The sequence below is a fragment of the Oncorhynchus kisutch genome, unplaced genomic scaffold (genome assembly GCF_002021735.2).
Source record: "Oncorhynchus kisutch isolate 150728-3 unplaced genomic scaffold, Okis_V2 scaffold1977, whole genome shotgun sequence".
Taxonomy (NCBI): Eukaryota; Metazoa; Chordata; class Actinopteri; order Salmoniformes; family Salmonidae; genus Oncorhynchus; species Oncorhynchus kisutch.
This window is the reverse complement of record NW_022263922.1, coordinates 18,126-39,400: the sequence shown is the minus strand read 5'-3', so window position 1 is coordinate 39,400 and position 21,275 is coordinate 18,126. Positions and strand designations below refer to the sequence as shown.

The 21,275-nt window shown below is 43.8% G+C and overlaps 28 non-coding genes across 28 annotated transcripts; all 28 read left to right on the top strand.

Annotated features, from left to right (window-relative positions):
• Positions 1 to 1,837: 1,837 nt before the first annotated feature.
• Positions 1,838 to 1,924, top strand: trnay-gua (transfer RNA tyrosine (anticodon GUA)). Its single transcript is given in 2 exon segments — positions 1,838 to 1,874; positions 1,889 to 1,924. It is a non-coding gene; the product is annotated as a tRNA-Tyr (tRNA).
• Positions 1,925 to 2,491: 567 nt separating this feature from the next.
• trnay-gua (transfer RNA tyrosine (anticodon GUA)) lies at positions 2,492 to 2,580 on the top strand. Its single transcript is given in 2 exon segments — positions 2,492 to 2,528; positions 2,544 to 2,580. It is a non-coding gene; the product is annotated as a tRNA-Tyr (tRNA).
• A 568-nt stretch (positions 2,581 to 3,148) lies between these two features.
• Positions 3,149 to 3,237, top strand: trnay-gua (transfer RNA tyrosine (anticodon GUA)). The gene is given in 2 exon segments: positions 3,149 to 3,185; positions 3,202 to 3,237. It is a non-coding gene; the product is annotated as a tRNA-Tyr (tRNA).
• Positions 3,238 to 3,806: 569 nt separating this feature from the next.
• Positions 3,807 to 3,894, top strand: trnay-gua (transfer RNA tyrosine (anticodon GUA)). The gene is given in 2 exon segments: positions 3,807 to 3,843; positions 3,859 to 3,894. It is a non-coding gene; the product is annotated as a tRNA-Tyr (tRNA).
• Positions 3,895 to 4,463: 569 nt separating this feature from the next.
• On the top strand, positions 4,464 to 4,551 carry trnay-gua (transfer RNA tyrosine (anticodon GUA)). The gene is given in 2 exon segments: positions 4,464 to 4,500; positions 4,516 to 4,551. It is a non-coding gene; the product is annotated as a tRNA-Tyr (tRNA).
• A 570-nt stretch (positions 4,552 to 5,121) lies between these two features.
• On the top strand, positions 5,122 to 5,209 carry trnay-gua (transfer RNA tyrosine (anticodon GUA)). The gene is given in 2 exon segments: positions 5,122 to 5,158; positions 5,174 to 5,209. It is a non-coding gene; the product is annotated as a tRNA-Tyr (tRNA).
• A 570-nt stretch (positions 5,210 to 5,779) lies between these two features.
• On the top strand, positions 5,780 to 5,867 carry trnay-gua (transfer RNA tyrosine (anticodon GUA)). Its single transcript is given in 2 exon segments — positions 5,780 to 5,816; positions 5,832 to 5,867. It is a non-coding gene; the product is annotated as a tRNA-Tyr (tRNA).
• A 569-nt stretch (positions 5,868 to 6,436) lies between these two features.
• On the top strand, positions 6,437 to 6,524 carry trnay-gua (transfer RNA tyrosine (anticodon GUA)). Its single transcript is given in 2 exon segments — positions 6,437 to 6,473; positions 6,489 to 6,524. It is a non-coding gene; the product is annotated as a tRNA-Tyr (tRNA).
• Positions 6,525 to 7,093: 569 nt separating this feature from the next.
• On the top strand, positions 7,094 to 7,182 carry trnay-gua (transfer RNA tyrosine (anticodon GUA)). The gene is given in 2 exon segments: positions 7,094 to 7,130; positions 7,147 to 7,182. It is a non-coding gene; the product is annotated as a tRNA-Tyr (tRNA).
• A 570-nt stretch (positions 7,183 to 7,752) lies between these two features.
• Positions 7,753 to 7,840, top strand: trnay-gua (transfer RNA tyrosine (anticodon GUA)). Its single transcript is given in 2 exon segments — positions 7,753 to 7,789; positions 7,805 to 7,840. It is a non-coding gene; the product is annotated as a tRNA-Tyr (tRNA).
• A 569-nt stretch (positions 7,841 to 8,409) lies between these two features.
• trnay-gua (transfer RNA tyrosine (anticodon GUA)) lies at positions 8,410 to 8,498 on the top strand. Its single transcript is given in 2 exon segments — positions 8,410 to 8,446; positions 8,463 to 8,498. It is a non-coding gene; the product is annotated as a tRNA-Tyr (tRNA).
• A 570-nt stretch (positions 8,499 to 9,068) lies between these two features.
• On the top strand, positions 9,069 to 9,156 carry trnay-gua (transfer RNA tyrosine (anticodon GUA)). The gene is given in 2 exon segments: positions 9,069 to 9,105; positions 9,121 to 9,156. It is a non-coding gene; the product is annotated as a tRNA-Tyr (tRNA).
• A 569-nt stretch (positions 9,157 to 9,725) lies between these two features.
• trnay-gua (transfer RNA tyrosine (anticodon GUA)) lies at positions 9,726 to 9,814 on the top strand. Its single transcript is given in 2 exon segments — positions 9,726 to 9,762; positions 9,779 to 9,814. It is a non-coding gene; the product is annotated as a tRNA-Tyr (tRNA).
• Positions 9,815 to 11,038: 1,224 nt separating this feature from the next.
• Positions 11,039 to 11,126, top strand: trnay-gua (transfer RNA tyrosine (anticodon GUA)). Its single transcript is given in 2 exon segments — positions 11,039 to 11,075; positions 11,091 to 11,126. It is a non-coding gene; the product is annotated as a tRNA-Tyr (tRNA).
• A 569-nt stretch (positions 11,127 to 11,695) lies between these two features.
• Positions 11,696 to 11,784, top strand: trnay-gua (transfer RNA tyrosine (anticodon GUA)). The gene is given in 2 exon segments: positions 11,696 to 11,732; positions 11,749 to 11,784. It is a non-coding gene; the product is annotated as a tRNA-Tyr (tRNA).
• Positions 11,785 to 12,353: 569 nt separating this feature from the next.
• trnay-gua (transfer RNA tyrosine (anticodon GUA)) lies at positions 12,354 to 12,442 on the top strand. The gene is given in 2 exon segments: positions 12,354 to 12,391; positions 12,407 to 12,442. It is a non-coding gene; the product is annotated as a tRNA-Tyr (tRNA).
• A 569-nt stretch (positions 12,443 to 13,011) lies between these two features.
• On the top strand, positions 13,012 to 13,099 carry trnay-gua (transfer RNA tyrosine (anticodon GUA)). Its single transcript is given in 2 exon segments — positions 13,012 to 13,048; positions 13,064 to 13,099. It is a non-coding gene; the product is annotated as a tRNA-Tyr (tRNA).
• A 1,224-nt stretch (positions 13,100 to 14,323) lies between these two features.
• On the top strand, positions 14,324 to 14,411 carry trnay-gua (transfer RNA tyrosine (anticodon GUA)). Its single transcript is given in 2 exon segments — positions 14,324 to 14,360; positions 14,376 to 14,411. It is a non-coding gene; the product is annotated as a tRNA-Tyr (tRNA).
• A 569-nt stretch (positions 14,412 to 14,980) lies between these two features.
• Positions 14,981 to 15,068, top strand: trnay-gua (transfer RNA tyrosine (anticodon GUA)). The gene is given in 2 exon segments: positions 14,981 to 15,017; positions 15,033 to 15,068. It is a non-coding gene; the product is annotated as a tRNA-Tyr (tRNA).
• A 569-nt stretch (positions 15,069 to 15,637) lies between these two features.
• Positions 15,638 to 15,725, top strand: trnay-gua (transfer RNA tyrosine (anticodon GUA)). The gene is given in 2 exon segments: positions 15,638 to 15,674; positions 15,690 to 15,725. It is a non-coding gene; the product is annotated as a tRNA-Tyr (tRNA).
• Positions 15,726 to 16,294: 569 nt separating this feature from the next.
• trnay-gua (transfer RNA tyrosine (anticodon GUA)) lies at positions 16,295 to 16,383 on the top strand. Its single transcript is given in 2 exon segments — positions 16,295 to 16,332; positions 16,348 to 16,383. It is a non-coding gene; the product is annotated as a tRNA-Tyr (tRNA).
• Positions 16,384 to 16,952: 569 nt separating this feature from the next.
• trnay-gua (transfer RNA tyrosine (anticodon GUA)) lies at positions 16,953 to 17,040 on the top strand. Its single transcript is given in 2 exon segments — positions 16,953 to 16,989; positions 17,005 to 17,040. It is a non-coding gene; the product is annotated as a tRNA-Tyr (tRNA).
• Positions 17,041 to 17,610: 570 nt separating this feature from the next.
• trnay-gua (transfer RNA tyrosine (anticodon GUA)) lies at positions 17,611 to 17,698 on the top strand. Its single transcript is given in 2 exon segments — positions 17,611 to 17,647; positions 17,663 to 17,698. It is a non-coding gene; the product is annotated as a tRNA-Tyr (tRNA).
• Positions 17,699 to 18,267: 569 nt separating this feature from the next.
• On the top strand, positions 18,268 to 18,355 carry trnay-gua (transfer RNA tyrosine (anticodon GUA)). Its single transcript is given in 2 exon segments — positions 18,268 to 18,304; positions 18,320 to 18,355. It is a non-coding gene; the product is annotated as a tRNA-Tyr (tRNA).
• Positions 18,356 to 18,924: 569 nt separating this feature from the next.
• On the top strand, positions 18,925 to 19,012 carry trnay-gua (transfer RNA tyrosine (anticodon GUA)). The gene is given in 2 exon segments: positions 18,925 to 18,961; positions 18,977 to 19,012. It is a non-coding gene; the product is annotated as a tRNA-Tyr (tRNA).
• Positions 19,013 to 19,581: 569 nt separating this feature from the next.
• trnay-gua (transfer RNA tyrosine (anticodon GUA)) lies at positions 19,582 to 19,669 on the top strand. The gene is given in 2 exon segments: positions 19,582 to 19,618; positions 19,634 to 19,669. It is a non-coding gene; the product is annotated as a tRNA-Tyr (tRNA).
• A 569-nt stretch (positions 19,670 to 20,238) lies between these two features.
• trnay-gua (transfer RNA tyrosine (anticodon GUA)) lies at positions 20,239 to 20,326 on the top strand. The gene is given in 2 exon segments: positions 20,239 to 20,275; positions 20,291 to 20,326. It is a non-coding gene; the product is annotated as a tRNA-Tyr (tRNA).
• A 569-nt stretch (positions 20,327 to 20,895) lies between these two features.
• Positions 20,896 to 20,984, top strand: trnay-gua (transfer RNA tyrosine (anticodon GUA)). The gene is given in 2 exon segments: positions 20,896 to 20,933; positions 20,949 to 20,984. It is a non-coding gene; the product is annotated as a tRNA-Tyr (tRNA).
• Positions 20,985 to 21,275: the final 291 nt, after the last annotated feature.

The following is a 21,275-nucleotide window of genomic DNA, read 5'->3' as shown; positions in this document are numbered from 1 at the left end:
GTGTTTGACAAACATATTATCTTTCCCTGAGAATCACAGAATTCATACTTGTTGACCTTCCATAGGACAGGTTGGTAAAGCGCGGAGTGTATTTGAAATTGCAACAATCCTTATGTCACTGGCTCACACTGGCTCAAAGGAGGATAACATTTTCAGCGGTTTTTGACCAGCAGTGCACTTTAACTTAACAATCAATCAATCAAATATTTTTATAAAAGCCCTTCTTACATCAGCTGATGTCACAAAGTGCTGTACAGAACCCAGCCTAAAACCCAAAGCAGCAAGCAATGCAGGTGTAGAAGCACGGTGGCTAGGAAAACTCCCTAGAAAGGCCAAAACCTGGAAAAAACCTAGAGAGGAACCAGACTGGTGAGGGGTGGACAGTCTCCGTCTGGCTGTTCTGGGTAGCGATTATAACAAAATATGGCTAAGATGTTCAAATGTCATGGATGACCAGCAGGGTCAGCAGAACTTCTTACCATCTAGGTTATGGCTTTTGGATTTACTTGTCCACCTTCGATAGCCTCATTTGGTAGAGCAGAGGACTGTAGGATGATAATTTTAGCAATCCTTAGTTCAGCTTGTTCAAATCCGTTTCGAAGGAGTATATTTTTTCTTGTGGCTTGCTCCAACTTTTGACAGCAGTGCACTTTGATTGTGTTTGAGAAACATATTATCTTTCCCTGAGATCACAGAATTCATAACTGTTGACCTTCCCATAGGACAGTTGGTAAAGTCGCGGAGTGTATTTTGGAAATTGCAACAATCCTTATGTCAACTGGCTCACACTGGCTCAAAGGAGGATAACATTTCAGCGGTTTTTGACAGCAGTGCACTTTAACTTGACAATCAAATCAATCAAATATTTGTATAAAGCCCTTCTTACATCAGCTGATGTCACAAGTGCTGTACAGAAACCCAGCCTAAAAACCCCAAACAGCAACATGCAGGTGTAGAAGCACGGTGGCTAGGAAAAACTCCCTAGAAAGGCCAAAACCTAGGAAAAAACCTAGGAGGAACCAGACTGTGAGGGGTGGGCCAGTCATCGTCTGGCTGTTCCTGGGTAAGCGATTATACACAAAACTATGGCCAAGATGTTCAAATGTTCATGGATGACCAGCAGGGTCAGCAGAACTTCTTACCATCTAGGTTCATGGCTTTTGGAGTTACTTGTCCACCTTCGATAGCCTCAGTTGGTAGAGCAGGAGGACTGTAGGTGATAATTTTAGCAATCCTTAGGTCGCTTGTTCAAATCCGGCTCGAAGGAGTGTATTTTTTCTTGTCGGCTTGCTCCAACTTTTGACAGCAGTGCACTTTGACTTTGGTTTGACGAAACATATTATCTTTCCCTGAGATCACAGAATTCATAACTTGTTGACCTTCCATAGGACAGTTGGTAAAGTCGCGGAGTGTATTTGAAATTGCAACAATCCTTATGTCACTGGCTCACACTGGCTCAAAGGAGGATAACATTTTCAGCGGTTTTTGACAGCAGTGCACTTTAACTTGACAATCAAATCAATCAAATATTTGTATAAAGCCCTTCTTACATCAGCTGATGTCACAAAGTGCTGTACAGAACCCAGCCTAAAACCCCAAACAGCAAGCAATGCAGGTGTAGAAGCACGGTGGCTAGGAAAAACTCCCTAGAAAGGCCAAAACCTAGGAAAAAACCTAGAGAGGAACCAGGCTGTGAGGGTGGCCAGTCATCGTCTGGCTGTTCCGGGGTAGCGATTATAACAAAACATGGCCAAGATGTTCAAATGTTCATGGATGACCAGCAGGGTCAGCAGAACTTCTTACCATCTAGGTCATGGCTTTTGGATTTACTTGTCCACCTTCGATAGCTCAGTTGGTAGAGCGGAGGACTGTAGGTGATAATTTAGCAATCCTTAGGTCGCTGGTTCAAATCCGGCTCGAAGGAGTGTATTTTTCTTGTGGCTTGCTCCAACTTTTGACAGCAGTGCACTTGACTTGTGTTTGAGAAACATATTATCTTTCCCTGAGATCACAGAATTCATAACTTGTTGACCTTCCATAGGACAGTTGGTAAAGTCGCGGAGTGTATTTGAAATTGCAACAATCCTTATGTCACTGGCTCACCACTGGCTCAAAGGAGGATAACATTTTCAGCGGTTTTTGACAGCAGTGCACTTTAACTTGACAATCAAATCAATCAAATATTGTATAAAGCCCTTCTTACATCAGCTGATGTCACAAAGTGCTGTACAGAAACCCAGCCTAAAACCCCAAACAGCAAGCAATGCAGGTGTAGAAGCACGGTGGCTAGGAAAAACTCCCTAGAAAGGCCAAAACCTAGGAAAAAACCTAGAGAGGAACCAGGCTGTGAGGGGTGGCCAGTCATCGTCTGGCTGTTCCGGGTAGCGATTACAACAAAACATGGCCAAGATGTTCAAATGTTCATGGATGACCCGCAGGGTCAGCAGAACTTCTTACCATCTAGGTCATGGCTTTTGGATTTACTTGTCCACCTTCGATAGCTCAGTTGGTAGAGCGGAGGACTGTAGGTGATAATTTTAGCAATCCTTAGGTCGCTGGTTCCAAATCCGGCTCGAAGGAGTCTATTTTTTCTTGTGGCTTGCTCCAACTTTTGACAGCAGTGCACTTTGATTTGTGTTTGAGAAACATATTATCTTTCCCTGAGATCACAGAATTCATAACTTGTTGACCTTCCATAGGACAGTTGTAAAGTCGCGGAGTGTATTTGAAATTGCAACAATCCTTATGTCACTGGCTCACACTGGCTCAAAGGAGGATAACATTTTCAGCGGTTTTTGACAGCAGTGCACTTTAACTTGACAATCAAATCAATCAAATATTTGTATAAAGCCCTTCTTACATCAGCTGATGTCACAAAGTGCTGTACAGAAACCCAGCCTAAAACCCCAAACAGCAAGCAATGCAGGTGTAGAAGCACGGTGGCTAGGAAAAACTCCCTAGAAAGGCCAAAACCTAGGAAAAAACCTAGAGAGGAACCAGGCTGTGAGGGGTGGCCAGTCATCGTCTGGCTGTTCCGGGTAGCGATTACAACAAAACATGGCCAAGATGTTCAAATGTTCATGGATGACCCGCAGGGTCAGCAGAACTTCTTACCATCTAGGTCATGGCTTTTGGATTTACTTGTCCACCTTCGATAGCTCAGTTGGTAGAGCGGAGGACTGTAGGTTGATAATTGTAGCAATCCTTAGGTCGCTGGTTCAAATCCGGCTCGAAGGAGTCTATTTTTTCTTGTGGCTTGCTCCAACTTTTGACAGCAGTGCACTTTGACTTGTGTTTGAGAAACATATTATCTTTCCCTGAGATCACAGAATTCATAACTTGTTGACCTTCCATAGGACAGTTGGTAAAGTCGCGGAGTGTATTTGAAATTGCAACAATCCTTATGTCACTGGCTCACACTGGCTCAAAGGAGGATAACATTTTCAGCGGTTTTTGACAGCAGTGCACTTTAACTTGACAATCAAATCAATCAAATATTTGTATAAAGCCCTTCTTACATCAGCTGATGTCACAAAGTGCTGTACAGAAACCCAGCCTAAAACCCCAAACAGCAAGCAATGCAGGTGTAGAAGCACGGTGGCTAGGAAAAACTCCCTAGAAAGGCCAAAACCTAGGAAAAAACCTAGAGAGGAACCAGGCTGTGAGGGGTGGCCAGTCATCGTCTGGCTGTTCCGGGTAGCGATTACAACAAAACATGGCCAAGATGTTCAAATGTTCATGGATGACCCGCAGGGTCAGCAGAACTTCTTACCATCTAGGTCATGGCTTTTGGACTTACTTGTCCACCTTCGATAGCTCAGTTGGTAGAGCGGAGGACTGTAGGATGTAATTTTAGCAATCCTTAGGTCGCTGGTTCAAATCCGTCTCGAAGGAGTCTATTTTTTCTTGTGGCTTGCTCCAACTTTTGACAGCAGTGCACTTTGACTTGTGTTTGAGAAACATATTATCTTTCCCTGAGATCACAGAATTCATAACTTGTTGACCTTCCATAGGACAGTTGGTAAAGTCGCGGAGTGTATTTGAAATTGCAACAATCCTTATGTCACTGGCTCACACTGGCTCAAAGGAGGATAACATTTTCAGCGGTTTTTGACAGCAGTGCACTTTAACTTGACAATCAAATCAATCAAATATTTGTATAAAGCCCTTCTTACATCAGCTGATGTCACAAAGTGCTGTACAGAAACCCAGCCTAAAACCCCAAACAGCAAGCAATGCAGGTGTAGAAGCACGGTGGCTAGGAAAAACTCCCTAGAAAGGCCAAAACCTAGGAAAAAACCTAGAGAGGAACCAGGCTGTGAGGGGTGGCCAGTCATCGTCTGGCTGTTCCGGGTAGCGATTATAACAAAACATGGCCAAGATGTTCAAATGTTCATGGATGACCAGCAGGGTCAGCAGAACTTCTTACCATCTAGGTCATGGCTTTTGGATTTACTTGTCCACCTTCGATAGCTCAGTTGGTAGAGCGGAGGACTGTAGGTGATAATTGTAGCAATCCTTAGGTCGCTGGTTCAAATCCGGCTCGAAGGAGTCTATTTTTTCTTGTGGCTTGCTCCAACTTTTGACAGCAGTGCACTTTGACTTTGTGTTTGAGAAACATATTATCTTTCCCTGAGATCACAGAATTCATAACTTGTTGACCTTCCATAGGACAGTTGGTAAAGTCGCGGAGTGTATTTGAAATTGCAACAATCCTTATGTCACTGGCTCACACTGGCTCAAAGGAGGATAACATTTTCAGCGGTTTTTGACAGCAGTGCACTTTAACTTGACAATCAAATCAATCAAATATTTGTATAAAGCCCTTCTTACATCAGCTGATGTCACAAAGTGCTGTACAGAAACCCAGCCTAAAACCCCAAACAGCAAGCAATGCAGGTGTAGAAGCACGGTGGCTAGGAAAAACTCCCTAGAAAGGCCAAAACCTAGGAAAAAACCTAGAGAGGAACCAGGCTGTGAGGGGTGGCCAGTCATCGTCTGGCTGTTCCGGGTAGCGATTACAACAAAACATGGCCAAGATGTTCAAATGTTCATGGATGACCCGCAGGGTCAGCAGAACTTCTTACCATCTAGGTCATGGCTTTTGGACTTACTTGTCCACCTTCGATAGCTCAGTTGGTAGAGCGGAGGACTGTAGGTTGTAATTGTAGCAATCCTTAGGTCGCTGGTTCAAATCCGGCTCGAAGGAGTCTATTTTTTCTTGTCGCTTGCTCCAACTTTTGACAGCAGTGCACTTTGACTTGTGTTTGACAAACATATTATCTTTCCCTGAGATCACAGAATTCATAACTTGTTGACCTTCCATAGGACAGTTGGTAAAGTCGCGGAGTGTATTTGAAATTGCAACAATCCTTATGTCACTGGCTCACACTGGCTCAAAGGAGGATAACATTTTCAGCGGTTTTTGACAGCAGTGCACTTTAACTTGACAATCAAATCAATCAAATATTTGTATAAAGCCCTTCTTACATCAGCTGATGTCACAAAGTGCTGTACAGAAACCCAGCCTAAAACCCAAACAGCAAGCAATGCAGGTGTAGAAGCACGGTGGCTAGGAAAAACTCCCTAGAAAGGCCAAAACCTAGGAAAAAACCTAGAGAGGAACCAGGCTGTGAGGGGTGGACAGTCATCGTCTGGCTGTTCCGGGTAGCGATTATCAACAAAACATGGCCAAGATGTTCAAATGTTCATGGATGACCAGCAGGGTCAGCAGAACTTCTTACCATCTAGGTTCATGGCTTTTGGATTTACTTGTCCACCTTCGATAGCTCAGTTGGTAGAGCGGAGGACTGTAGGTGATAATTTTAGCAATCCTTAGGTCGCTGGTTCAAATCCGGTTCGAAGGAGTCTATTTTTTCTTGTGGCTTGCTCCAACTTTTGACAGCAGTGCACTTTGACTTGTGTTTGAGAAACATATTATCTTTCCCTGAGATCACAGAATTCATAACTTGTTGACCTTCCATAGGACAGTTGGTAAAGTCGCGGAGTGTATTTGAAATTGCAACAATCCTTATGTCACTGGCTCACACTGGCTCAAAGGAGGATAACATTTTCAGCGGTTTTTGACAGCAGTGCACTTTAACTTGACAATCAAATCAATCAAATATTTGTATAAAGCCCTTCTTACATCAGCTGATGTCACAAAGTGCTGTACAGAAACCCAGCCTAAAACCCCAAACAGCAAGCAATGCAGGTGTAGAAGCACGGTGGCTAGGAAAAACTCCCTAGAAAGGCCAAAACCTAGGAAAAAACCTAGAGAGGAACCAGGCTGTGAGGGGTGGCCAGTCATCGTCTGGCTGTTCCGGGTAGCGATTATAACAAAACATGGCCAAGATGTTCAAATGTTCATGGATGACCCGCAGGGTCAGCAGAACTTCTTACCATCTAGGTCATGGCTTTTGGATTTACTTGTCCACCTTCGATAGCTCAGTTGGTAGAGCGGAGGACTGTAGGTGATAATTGTAGCAATCCTTAGGTCGCTGGTTCAAATCCGGCTCGAAGGAGTCTATTTTTTCTTGTGGCTTGCTCCAACTTTTGACAGCAGTGCACTTTGACTTGTGTTTGAGAAACATATTATCTTTCCCTGAGATCACAGAATTCATAACTTGTTGACCTTCCATAGGACAGTTGGTAAAGTCGCGGAGTGTATTTGAAATTGCAACAATCCTTATGTCACTGGCTCACACTGGCTCAAAGGAGGATAACATTTTCAGCGGTTTTTGACAGCAGTGCACTTTAACTTGACAATCAAATCAATCAAATATTTGTATAAAGCCCTTCTTACATCAGCTGATGTCACAAAGTGCTGTACAGAAACCCAGCCTAAAACCCCAAACAGCAAGCAATGCAGGTGTAGAAGCACGGTGGCTAGGAAAAACTCCCTAGAAAGGCCAAAACCTAGGAAAAAACCTAGAGAGGAACCAGGCTGTGAGGGGTGGCCAGTCATCGTCTGGCTGTTCCGGGTAGCGATTACAACAAAACATGGCCAAGATGTTCAAATGTTCATGGATGACCCGCAGGGTCAGCAGAACTTCTTACCATCTAGGTCATGGCTTTTGGACTTACTTGTCCACCTTCGATAGCTCAGTTGGTAGAGCGGAGGACTGTAGGTTGATAATTGTAGCAATCCTTAGGTCGCTGGTTCAAATCCGGCTCGAAGGAGTCTATTTTTTCTTGTCGGCTTGCTCCAACTTTTGACAGCAGTGCACTTTGACTTGTGTTTGAGAAACATATTATCTTTCCCTGAGATCACAGAATTCATAACTTGTTGACCTTCCATAGGACAGTTGGTAAAGTCGCGGAGTGTATTTGAAATTGCAACAATCCTTATGTCACTGGCTCACACTGGCTCAAAGGAGGATAACATTTTCAGCGGTTTTTGACAGCAGTGCACTTTAACTTGACAATCAAATCAATCAAATATTTGTATAAAGCCCTTCTTACATCAGCTGATGTCACAAAGTGCTGTACAGAAACCCAGCCTAAAACCCCAAACAGCAAGCAATGCAGGTGTAGAAGCACGGTGGCTAGGAAAAACTCCCTAGAAAGGCCAAAACCTAGGAAAAAACCTAGAGAGGAACCAGACTGTGAGGGGTGGCCAGTCATCGTCTGGCTGTTCTGGGTAGCGATTATAACAAAACATGGCCAAGATGTTCAAATGTTCATGGATGACCCGCAGGGTCAGCAGAACTTCTTACCATCTAGGTCATGGCTTTTGGATTTACTTGTCCACCTTCGATAGCTCAGTTGGTAGAGCGGAGGACTGTAGGTTATAATTGTAGCAATCCTTAGGTCGCTGGTTCAAATCCGGCTCGAAGGAGTCTATTTTTTCTTGTGGCTTGCTCCAACTTTTGACAGCAGTGCACTTTGACTTGTGTTTGAGAAACATATTATCTTTCCCTGAGATCACAGAATTCATAACTTGTTGACCTTCCATAGGACAGTTGGTAAAGTCGCGGAGTGTATTTGAAATTGCAACAATCCTTATGTCACTGGCTCACACTGGCTCAAAGGAGGATAACATTTTCAGCGGTTTTTGACAGCAGTGCACTTTAACTTGACAATCAAATCAATCAAATATTTGTATAAAGCCCTTCTTACATCAGCTGATGTCACAAAGTGCTGTACAGAAACCCAGCCTAAAACCCCAAACAGCAAGCAATGCAGGTGTAGAAGCACGGTGGCTAGGAAAAACTCCCTAGAAAGGCCAAAACCTAGGAAAAAACCTAGAGAGGAACCAGGCTGTGAGGGGTGGCCAGTCATCGTCTGGCTGTTCCGGGTAGCGATTACAACAAAACATGGCCAAGATGTTCAAATGTTCATGGATGACCCGCAGGGTCAGCAGAACTTCTTACCATCTAGGTCATGGCTTTTGGATTTACTTGTCCACCTTCGATAGCTCAGTTGGTAGAGCGGAGGACTGTAGGTTGATAATTGTAGCAATCCTTAGGTCGCTGGTTCAAATCCGGCTCGAAGGAGTCTATTTTTTCTTGTCGGCTTGCTCCAACTTTTGACAGCAGTGCACTTTGACTTGTGTTTGAGAAACATATTATCTTTCCCTGAGATCACAGAATTCATAACTTGTTGACCTTCCATAGGACAGTTGGTAAAGTCGCGGAGTGTATTTGAAATTGCAACAATCCTTATGTCACTGGCTCACACTGGCTCAAAGGAGGATAACATTTTCAGCGGTTTTTGACAGCAGTGCACTTTAACTTGACAATCAAATCAATCAAATATTTGTATAAAGCCCTTCTTACATCAGCTGATGTCACAAAGTGCTGTACAGAAACCCAGCCTAAAACCCCAAACAGCAAGCAATGCAGGTGTAGAAGCACGGTGGCTAGGAAAAACTCCCTAGAAAGGCCAAAACCTAGGAAAAAACCTAGAGAGGAACCAGGCTGTGAGGGGTGGCCAGTCATCGTCTGGCTGTTCCGGGTAGCGATTACAACAAAACATGGCCAAGATGTTCAAATGTTCATGGATGACCAGCAGGGTCAGCAGAACTTCTTACCATCTAGGTCATGGCTTTTGGATTTACTTGTCCACCTTCGATAGCTCAGTTGGTAGAGCGGAGGACTGTAGGTTATAATTGTAGCAATCCTTAGGTCGCTGGTTCAAATCCGGCTCGAAGGAGTCTATTTTTTCTTGTGGCTTGCTCCAACTTTTGACAGCAGTGCACTTTGACTTGTGTTTGAGAAACATATTATCTTTCCCTGAGATCACAGAATTCATAACTTGTTGACCTTCCATAGGACAGTTGGTAAAGTCGCGGAGTGTATTTGAAATTGCAACAATCCTTATGTCACTGGCTCACACTGGCTCAAAGGAGGATAACATTTTCAGCGGTTTTTGACAGCAGTGCACTTTAACTTGACAATCAAATCAATCAAATATTTGTATAAAGCCCTTCTTACATCAGCTGATGTCACAAAGTGCTGTACAGAAACCCAGCCTAAAACCCCAAACAGCAAGCAATGCAGGTGTAGAAGCACGGTGGCTAGGAAAAACTCCCTAGAAAGGCCAAAACCTAGGAAAAAACCTAGAGAGGAACCAGACTGTGAGGGGTGGCCAGTCATCGTCTGGCTGTTCTGGGTAGCGATTATAACAAAATATGGCCAAGATGTTCAAATGTTCATGGATGACCAGCAGGGTCAGCAGAACTTCTTACCATCTAGGTCATGGCTTTTGGACTTACTTGTCCACCTTCGATAGCTCAGTTGGTAGAGCGGAGGACTGTAGGTTGATAATTGTAGCAATCCTTAGGTCGCTGGTTCAAATCCGGCTCGAAGGAGTCTATTTTTTCTTGTCGCTTGCTCCAACTTTTGACAGCAGTGCACTTTGACTTGTGTTTGAGAAACATATTATCTTTCCCTGAGATCACAGAATTCATAACTTGTTGACCTTCCATAGGACAGTTGGTAAAGTCGCGGAGTGTATTTGAAATTGCAACAATCCTTATGTCACTGGCTCACACTGGCTCAAAGGAGGATAACATTTTCAGCGGTTTTTGACAGCAGTGCACTTTAACTTGACAATCAAATCAATCAAATATTTGTATAAAGCCCTTCTTACATCAGCTGATGTCACAAAGTGCTGTTCAGAAACCCAGCCTAAAACCCCAAAGAGCAAGCAATGCAGGTGTAGAAGCACGGTGGCTAGGAAAAACTCCCCAGAAAGGCCAAAACCTAGGAAAAAACCTAGAGAGGAACCAGGCTGTGAGGGGTGGCCAGTCATCGTCTGGCTGTTCCGGGTAGCGATTATAACAAAACATGGTCAAGATGTTCAAATGTCCATGGATGACCAGCAGGGTCAGCAGAACTTCTTATCATCTAGGTCATATGGCTTTTGGATTTACTTGTCCACCTTTGATAGTTCAGTTGGTAGAGCAGAGGACTGCAGGTGATAATTGTAGCCTTAGTTAGCTTGTTCAAATCCGTCTCGAAGGAGTATATTTTTTCTTGTGGCTTGCTCCAACTTTTGACAGCAGTGCACTTTGACTTGTGTTTGAGAAACATATTATCTTTCCCTGAGATCACAGAATTCATAACTTGTTGACCTTCCATAGGACAGTTGGTAAAGTCGCGGAGTGTATTTGAAATTGCAACAATCCTTATGTCACTGGCTCACACTGGCTCAAAGGAGGATAACATTTTCAGCGGTTTTTGACAGCAGTGCACTTTAACTTGACAATCAAATCAATCAAATATTTGTATAAAGCCCTTCTTACATCAGCTGATGTCACAAAGTGCTGTACAGAAACCCAGCCTAAAACCCCAAACAGCAAGCAATGCAGGTGTAGAAGCACGGTGGCTAGGAAAAACTCCCTAGAAAGGCCAAAACCTAGGAAAAAACCTAGAGAGGAACCAGGCTGTGAGGGGTGGCCAGTCATCGTCTGGCTGTTCCGGGTAGCGATTACAACAAAACATGGCCAAGATGTTCAAATGTTCATGGATGACCCGCAGGGTCAGCAGAACTTCTTACCATCTAGGTCATGGCTTTTGGACTTACTTGTCCACCTTCGATAGCTCAGTTGGTAGAGCGGAGGACTGTAGGTTGTAATTGTAGCAATCCTTAGGTCGCTGGTTCAAATCCGGCTCGAAGGAGTCTATTTTTTCTTGTCGCTTGCTCCAACTTTTGACAGCAGTGCACTTTGACTTGTGTTTGACAAACATATTATCTTTCCCTGAGATCACAGAATTCATAACTTGTTGACCTTCCATAGGACAGTTGGTAAAGTCGCGGAGTGTATTTGAAATTGCAACAATCCTTATGTCACTGGCTCACACTGGCTCAAAGGAGGATAACATTTTCAGCGGTTTTTGACAGCAGTGCACTTTAACTTGACAATCAAATCAATCAAATATTTGTATAAAGCCCTTCTTACATCAGCTGATGTCACAAAGTGCTGTACAGAAACCCAGCCTAAAACCCCAAACAGCAAGCAATGCAGGTGTAGAAGCACGGTGGCTAGGAAAAACTCCCTAGAAAGGCCAAAACCTAGGAAAAAACCTAGAGAGGAACCAGGCTGTGAGGGGTGGCCAGTCATCGTCTGGCTGTTCCGGGTAGCGATTATAACAAAACATGGCCAAGATGTTCAAATGTTCATGGATGACCAGCAGGGTCAGCAGAACTTCTTACCATCTAGGTCATGGCTTTTGGAGTTACTTGTCCACCTTCGATAGCTCAGTTGGTAGAGCGGAGGACTGTAGGTTGATAATTGTAGCAATCCTTAGGTCGCTGGTTCAAATCCGGCTCGAAGGAGTCTATTTTTTCTTGTCGCTTGCTCCAACTTTTGACAGCAGTGCACTTTGACTTGTGTTTGAGAAACATATTATCTTTCCCTGAGATCACAGAATTCATAACTTGTTGACCTTCCATAGGACAGTTGGTAAAGTCGCGGAGTGTATTTGAAATTGCAACAATCCTTATGTCACTGGCTCACACTGGCTCAAAGGAGGATAACATTTTCAGCGGTTTTTGACAGCAGTGCACTTTAACTTGACAATCAAATCAATCAAATATTTGTATAAAGCCCTTCTTACATCAGCTGATGTCACAAAGTGCTGTACAGAAACCCAGCCTAAAACCCCAAACAGCAAGCAATGCAGGTGTAGAAGCACGGTGGCTAGGAAAAACTCCCTAGAAAGGCCAAAACCTAGGAAAAAACCTAGAGAGGAACCAGGCTGTGAGGGGTGGCCAGTCATCGTCTGGCTGTTCCGGGTAGCGATTATAACAAAACATGGCCAAGATGTTCAAATGTTCATGGATGACCAGCAGGGTCAGCAGAACTTCTTACCATCTAGGTCATGGCTTTTGGATTTACTTGTCCACCTTCGATAGCTCAGTTGGTAGAGCAGGAGGACTGTAGGTGATAATTGTAGCAATCCTTAGGTCGCTGGTTCAAATCCGTCTCGAAGGAGTCTATTTTTTCTTGTGGCTTGCTCCAACTTTTGACAGCAGTGCACTTTGACTTGTGTTTGAGAAACATATTATCTTTCCCTGAGATCACAGAATTCATAACTTGTTGACCTTCCATAGGACAGTTGGTAAAGTCGCGGAGTGTATTTGAAATTGCAACAATCCTTATGTCACTGGCTCACACTGGCTCAAAGGAGGATAACATTTTCAGCGGTTTTTGACAGCAGTGCACTTTAACTTGACAATCAAATCAATCAAATATTTGTATAAAGCCCTTCTTACATCAGCTGATGTCACAAAGTGCTGTACAGAAACCCAGCCTAAAACCCCAAACAGCAAGCAATGCAGGTGTAGAAGCACGGTGGCTAGGAAAAACTCCCTAGAAAGGCCAAAACCTAGGAAAAAACCTAGAGAGGAACCAGACTGTGAGGGGTGGACAGTCATCGTCTGGCTGTTCTGGGTAGCGATTATAACAAAATATGGCCTAGATGTTCAAATGTTCATGGATGACCAGCAGGGCCAGCAGAACTTCTTACCATCTAGGTTATGGCTTTTGGAGTTACTTGTCCACCTTCGATAGCTCAGTTGGTAGAGCGGAGGACTGTAGGTTGTAATTGTAGCAATCCTTAGGTCGCTGGTTCAAATCCGGCTCGAAGGAGTCTATTTTTTCTTGTCGCTTGCTCCAACTTTTGACAGCAGTGCACTTTGACTTGTGTTTGACAAACATATTATCTTTCCCTGAGATCACAGAATTCATAACTTGTTGACCTTCCATAGGACAGTTGGTAAAGTCGCGGAGTGTATTTGAAATTGCAACAATCCTTATGTCACTGGCTCACACTGGCTCAAAGGAGGATAACATTTTCAGCGGTTTTTGACAGCAGTGCACTTTAACTTGACAATCAAATCAATCAAATATTTTTATAAAGCCCTTCTTACATCAGCTGATGTCACAAAGTGCTGTTCAGAAACCCAGCCTAAAACCCCAAAGAGCAAGCAATGCAGGTGTAGAAGCACGGTGGCTAGGAAAAACTCCCCAGAAAGGCCAAAACCTGGGAAAAAACCTAGAGAGGAACCAGGCTGTGAGGGGTGGCCAGTCATCGTCTGGCTGTTCCGGGTAGCGATTATAACAAAACATGGTCAAGATGTTCAAATGTCCATGGATGACCAGCAGGGTCAGCAGAACTTCTTATCATCTAGGTCATATGGCTTTTGGATTTACTTGTCCACCTTTGATAGTTCATTTGGTAGAGCAGAGGACTGCAGGTGATAATTGTAGCCTTAGTTAGCTTGTTCAAATCCGTCTCGAAGGAGTATATTTTTTCTTGTGGCTTGCTCCAACTTTTGACAGCAGTGCACTTTGACTTGTGTTTGAGAAACATATTATCTTTCCCTGAGATCACAGAATTCATAACTTGTTGACCTTCCATAGGACAGTTGGTAAAGTCGCGGAGTGTATTTGAAATTGCAACAATCCTTATGTCACTGGCTCACACTGGCTCAAAGGAGGATAACATTTTCAGCGGTTTTTGACAGCAGTGCACTTTAACTTGACAATCAAATCAATCAAATATTTGTATAAAGCCCTTCTTACATCAGCTGATGTCACAAAGTGCTGTACAGAAACCCAGCCTAAAACCCCAAACAGCAAGCAATGCAGGTGTAGAAGCACGGTGGCTAGGAAAAACTCCCTAGAAAGGCCAAAACCTAGGAAAAAACCTAGAGAGGAACCAGACTGTGAGGGGTGGCCAGTCATCGTCTGGCTGTTCTGGGTAGCGATTATAACAAAACATGGCCTAGATGTTCAAATGTTCATGGATGACCAGCAGGGTCAGCAGAACTTCTTACCATCTAGGTCATGGCTTTTGGAGTTACTTGTCCACCTTCGATAGCTCAGTTGGTAGAGCGGAGGACTGTAGGTGATAATTGTAGCAATCCTTAGGTCGCTGGTTCAAATCCGGCTCGAAGGAGTCTATTTTTTCTTGTGGCTTGCTCCAACTTTTGACAGCAGTGCACTTTGACTTGTGTTTGAGAAACATATTATCTTTCCCTGAGATCACAGAATTCATAACTTGTTGACCTTCCATAGGACAGTTGGTAAAGTCGCGGAGTGTATTTGAAATTGCAACAATCCTTATGTCACTGGCTCACACTGGCTCAAAGGAGGATAACATTTTCAGCGGTTTTTGACAGCAGTGCACTTTAACTTGACAATCAAATCAATCAAATATTTGTATAAAGCCCTTCTTACATCAGCTGATGTCACAAAGTGCTGTACAGAAACCCAGCCTAAAACCCCAAACAGCAAGCAATGCAGGTGTAGAAGCACGGTGGCTAGGAAAAACTCCCTAGAAAGGCCAAAACCTAGGAAAAAACCTAGAGAGGAACCAGGCTGTGAGGGGTGGCCAGTCATCGTCTGGCTGTTCCGGGTAGCGATTACAACAAAACATGGCCAAGATGTTCAAATGTTCATGGATGACCCGCAGGGTCAGCAGAACTTCTTACCATCTAGGTCATGGCTTTTGGATTTACTTGTCCACCTTCGATAGCTCAGTTGGTAGAGCGGAGGACTGTAGGTTATAATTGTAGCAATCCTTAGGTCGCTGGTTCAAATCCGGCTCGAAGGAGTCTATTTTTTCTTGTGGCTTGCTCCAACTTTTGACAGCAGTGCACTTTGACTTGTGTTTGAGAAACATATTATCTTTCCCTGAGATCACAGAATTCATAACTTGTTGACCTTCCATAGGACAGTTGGTAAAGTCGCGGAGTGTATTTGAAATTGCAACAATCCTTATGTCACTGGCTCACACTGGCTCAAAGGAGGATAACTTTTTCAGCGGTTTTTGACAGCAGTGCACTTTAACTTGACAATCAAATCAATCAAATATTTGTATAAAGCCCTTCTTACATCAGCTGATGTCACAAAGTGCTGTACAGAAACCCAGCCTAAAACCCCAAACAGCAAGCAATGCAGGTGTAGAAGCACGGTGGCTAGGAAAAACTCCCTAGAAAGGCCAAAACCTAGGAAAAAACCTAGAGAGGAACCAGGCTGTGAGGGGTGGCCAGTCATCGTCTGGCTGTTCCGGGTAGCGATTATAACAAAACATGGCCAAGATGTTCAAATGTTCATGGATGACCAGCAGGGTCAGCAGAACTTCTTACCATCTAGGTCATGGCTTTTGGATTTACTTGTCCACCTTCGATAGCTCAGTTGGTAGAGCGGAGGACTGTAGGTGATAATTGTAGCAATCCTTAGGTCGCTGGTTCAAATCCGGCTCGAAGGAGTCTATTTTTTCTTGTGGCTTGCTCCAACTTTTGACAGCAGTGCACTTTGACTTGTGTTTGAGAAACATATTATCTTTCCCTGAGATCACAGAATTCATAACTTGTTGACCTTCCATAGGACAGTTGGTAAAGTCGCGGAGTGTATTTGAAATTGCAACAATCCTTATGTCACTGGCTCACACTGGCTCAAAGGAGGATAACATTTTCAGCGGTTTTTGACAGCAGTGCACTTTAACTTGACAATCAAATCAATCAAATATTTGTATAAAGCCCTTCTTACATCAGCTGATGTCACAAAGTGCTGTACAGAAACCCAGCCTAAAACCCCAAACAGCAAGCAATGCAGGTGTAGAAGCACGGTGGCTAGGAAAAACTCCCTAGAAAGGCCAAAACCTAGGAAAAAACCTAGAGAGGAACCAGACTGTGAGGGGTGGACAGTCATCGTCTGGCTGTTCTGGGTAGCGATTATAACAAAATATGGCCTAGATGTTCAAATGTTCATGGATGACCAGCAGGGTCAGCAGAACTTCTTACCATCTAGGTCATGGCTTTTGGAGTTACTTGTCCACCTTCGATAGCCTCAGTTGGTAGAGCGGAGGACTGTAGGTGATAATTGTAGCAATCCTTAGGTCGCTGGTTCAAATCCGGCTCGAAGGAGTCTATTTTTTCTTGTGGCTTGCTCCAACTTTTGACAGCAGTGCACTTTGACTTGTGTTTGAGAAACATATTATCTTTCCCTGAGATCACAGAATTCATAACTTGTTGACCTTCCATAGGACAGTTGGTAAAGTCGCGGAGTGTATTTGAAATTGCAACAATCCTTATGTCACTGGCTCACACTGGCTCAAAGGAGGATAACATTTTCAGCGGTTTTTGACAGCAGTGCACTTTAACTTGACAATCAAATCAATCAAATATTTGTATAAAGCCCTTCTTACATCAGCTGATGTCACAAAGTGCTGTACAGAAACCCAGCCTAAAACCCCAAACAGCAAGCAATGCAGGTGTAGAAGCACGGTGGCTAGGAAAAACTCCCTAGAAAGGCCAAAACCTAGGAAAAAACCTAGAGAGGAACCAGGCTGTGAGGGGTGGCCAGTCATCGTCTGGCTGTTCCGGGTAGCGATTATAACAAAACATGGCCAAGATGTTCAAATGTTCATGGATGACCAGCAGGGTCAGCAGAACTTCTTACCATCTAGGTCATGGCTTTTGGATTTACTTGTCCACCTTCGATAGCTCAGTTGGTAGAGCGGAGGACTGTAGGTGATAATTGTAGCAATCCTTAGGTCGCTGGTTCAAATCCGGCTCGAAGGAGTCTATTTTTTCTTGTGGCTTGCTCCAACTTTTGACAGCAGTGCACTTTGACTTGTGTTTGAGAAACATATTATCTTTCCCTGAGATCACAGAATTCATAACTTGTTGACCTTCCATAGGACAGTTGGTAAAGTCGCGGAGTGTATTTGAAATTGCAACAATCCTTATGTCACTGGCTCACACTGGCTCAAAGGAGGATAACATTTTCAGCGGTTTTTGACAGCAGTGCACTTTAACTTGACAATCAAATCAATCAAATATTTGTATAAAGCCCTTCTTACATCAGCTGATGTCACAAAGTGCTGTACAGAAACCCAGCCTAAAACCCCAAACAGCAAGCAATGCAGGTGTAGAAGCACGGTGGCTAGGAAAAACTCCCTAGAAAGGCCAAAACCTAGGAAAAAACCTAGAGAGGAACCAGGACTGTGAGGGGTGGCCAGTCATCGTCTGGCTGTTCCGGGTAGCGATTATAACAAAATATGGCCTAGATGTTCAAATGTTCATGGATGACCAGCAGGGTCAGCAGAACTTCTTACCATCTAGGTCATGGCTTTTGGAGTTACTTGTCCACCTTCGATACCTCAGTTGGTAGAGCGGAGGACTGTAGGTGATAATTTTAGCAATCCTTAGGTCGCTGGTTCAAATCCGGCTCGAAGGAGTGTATTTTTTCTTGTGGCTTGCTCCAACTTTTGACAGCAGTGCACTTTGACTTGTGTTTGAGAAACATATTATCTTTCCCTGAGATCACAGAATTCATAACTTGTTGACCTTCCATAGGACAGTTGGTAAAGTCGCGGAGTGTATTTGAAATTGCAACAATCCTTATGTCACTGGCTCACACTGGCTCAAAGGAGGATAACATTTTCAGCGGTTTTTGACAGCAGTGCACTTTAACTTGACAATCAAATCAATCAAATATTTGTATAAAGCCCTTCTTACATCAGCTGATGTCACAAAGTGCTGTACAGAAACCCAGCCTAAAACCCCAAACAGCAAGCAATGCAGGTGTAGAAGCACGGTGGCTAGGAAAAACTCCCTAGAAAGGCCAAAACCTAGGAAAAAACCTAGAGAGGAACCAGGCTGTGAGGGGTGGCCAGTCATCGTCTGGCTGTTCCGGGTAGCGATTACAACAAAACATGGCCAAGATGTTCAAATGTTCATGGATGACCCGCAGGGTCAGCAGAACTTCTTACCATCTAGGTCATGGCTTTTGGATTTACTTGTCCACCTTCGATAGCTCAGTTGGTAGAGCGGAGGACTGTAGGTTATAATTTTAGCAATCCTTAGGTCGCTGGTTCAAATCCGGCTCGAAGGAGTCTATTTTTTCTTGTGGCTTGCTCCAACTTTTGACAGCAGTGCACTTTGACTTGTGTTTGAGAAACATATTATCTTTCCCTGAGATCACAGAATTCATAACTTGTTGACCTTCCATAGGACAGTTGGTAAAGTCGCGGAGTGTATTTGAAATTGCAACAATCCTTATGTCACTGGCTCACACTGGCTCAAAGGAGGATAACATTTTCAGCGGTTTTTGACAGCAGTGCACTTTAACTTGACAATCAAATCAATCAAATATTTGTATAAAGCCCTTCTTACATCAGCTGATGTCACAAAGTGCTGTACAGAAACCCAGCCTAAAACCCCAAACAGCAAGCAATGCAGGTGTAGAAGCACGGTGGCTAGGAAAAACTCCCTAGAAAGGCCAAAACCTAGGAAAAAACCTAGAGAGGAACCAGGCTGTGAGGGGTGGCCAGTCATCGTCTGGCTGTTCCGGGTAGCGATTATAACAAAACATGGCCAAGATGTTCAAATGTTCATGGATGACCAGCAGGGTCAGCAGAACTTCTTACCATCTAGGTCATGGCTTTTGGATTTACTTGTCCACCTTCGATAGCTCAGTTGGTAGAGCGGAGGACTGTAGGTGATAATTGTAGCAATCCTTAGGTCGCTGGTTCAAATCCGGCTCGAAGGAGTCTATTTTTTCTTGTGGCTTGCTCCAACTTTTGACAGCAGTGCACTTTGACTTGTGTTTGAGAAACATATTATCTTTCCCTGAGATCACAGAATTCATAACTTGTTGACCTTCCATAGGACAGTTGGTAAAGTCGCGGAGTGTATTTGAAATTGCAACAATCCTTATGTCACTGGCTCACACTGGCTCAAAGGAGGATAACATTTTCAGCGGTTTTTGACAGCAGTGCACTTTAACTTGACAATCAAATCAATCAAATATTTGTATAAAGCCCTTCTTACATCAGCTGATGTCACAAAGTGCTGTACAGAAACCCAGCCTAAAACCCCAAACAGCAAGCAATGCAGGTGTAGAAGCACGGTGGCTAGGAAAAACTCCCTAGAAAGGCCAAAACCTAGGAAAAAACCTAGAGAGGAACCAGGCTGTGAGGGGTGGCCAGTCATCGTCTGGCTGTTCCGGGTAGCGATTACAACAAAACATGGCCAAGATGTTCAAATGTTCATGGATGACCCGCAGGGTCAGCAGAACTTCTTACCATCTAGGTCATGGCTTTTGGATTTACTTGTCCACCTTCGATAGCTCAGTTGGTAGAGCGGAGGACTGTAGGTGATAATTGTAGCAATCCTTAGGTCGCTGGTTCAAATCCGGCTCGAAGGAGTCTATTTTTTCTTGTGGCTTGCTCCAACTTTTGACAGCAGTGCACTTTGACTTGTGTTTGAGAAACATATTATCTTTCCCTGAGATCACAGAATTCATAACTTGTTGACCTTCCATAGGACAGTTGGTAAAGTCGCGGAGTGTATTTGAAATTGCAACAATCCTTATGTCACTGGCTCACACTGGCTCAAAGGAGGATAACATTTTCAGCGGTTTTTGACAGCAGTGCACTTTAACTTGACAATCAAATCAATCAAATATTTGTATAAAGCCCTTCTTACATCAGCTGATGTCACAAAGTGCTGTACAGAAACCCAGCCTAAAACCCCAAACAGCAAGCAATGCAGGTGTAGAAGCACGGTGGCTAGGAAAAACTCCCTAGAAAGGCCAAAACCTAGGAAAAAACCTAGAGAGGAACCAGGCTGTGAGGGGTGGCCAGTCATCGTCTGGCTGTTCCGGGTAGCGATTACAACAAAACATGGCCAAGATGTTCAAATGTTCATGGATGACCCGCAGGGTCAGCAGAACTTCTTACCATCTAGGTCATGGCTTTTGGAGTTACTTGTCCACCTTCGATAGCTCAGTTGGTAGAGCGGAGGACTGTAGGTTATAATTGTAGCAATCCTTAGGTCGCTGGTTCAAATCCGGCTCGAAGGAGTCTATTTTTTCTTGTGGCTTGCTCCAACTTTTGACAGCAGTGCACTTTGACTTGTGTTTGAGAAACATATTATCTTTCCCTGAGATCACAGAATTCATAACTTGTTGACCTTCCATAGGACAGTTGGTAAAGTCGCGGAGTGTATTTGAAATTGCAACAATCCTTATGTCACTGGCTCACACTGGCTCAAAGGAGGATAACATTTTCAGCGGTTTTTGACAGCAGTGCACTTTAACTTGACAATCAAATCAATCAAATATTTGTATAAAGCCCTTCTTACATCAGCTGATGTCACAAAGTGCTGTACAGAAACCCAGCCTAAAACCCCAAACAGCAAGCAATGCAGGTGTAGAAGCACGGTGGCTAGGAAAAACTCCCTAGAAAGGCCAAAACCTAGGAAAAAACCTAGAGAGGAACCAGGCTGTGAGGGGTGGCCAGTCATCGTCTGGCTGTTCCGGGTAGCGATTATAACAAAACATGGCCAAGATGTTCAAATGTTCATGGATGACCAGCAGGGTCAGCAGAACTTCTTACCATCTAGGTTATGGCTTTTGGAGTTACTTGTCCACCTTCGATAGCCTCAGTTGGTAGAGCAGAGGACTGTAGATGATAATTTTAGCAATCCTTAGGTCGCTGGTTCAAATCCGGTTCGAAGGAGTGTATTTTTTCTTGTGGCTTGCTCCAACTTTTGACAGCAGTGCACTTTGATTTGTGTTTGAGAAACATATTATCTTTCCCTGAGATCACAGAATTCATAACTTGTTGACCTTCCATAGGACAGTTGGTAAAGTCGCGGAGTGTATTTGAAATTGCAACAATCCTTATGTCACTGGCTCACACTGGCTCAAAGGAGGATAACATTTTCAGCGGTTTTTGACAGCAGTGCACTTTAACTTGACAATCAAATCAATCAAATATTTGTATAAAGCCCTTCTTACATCAGCTGAT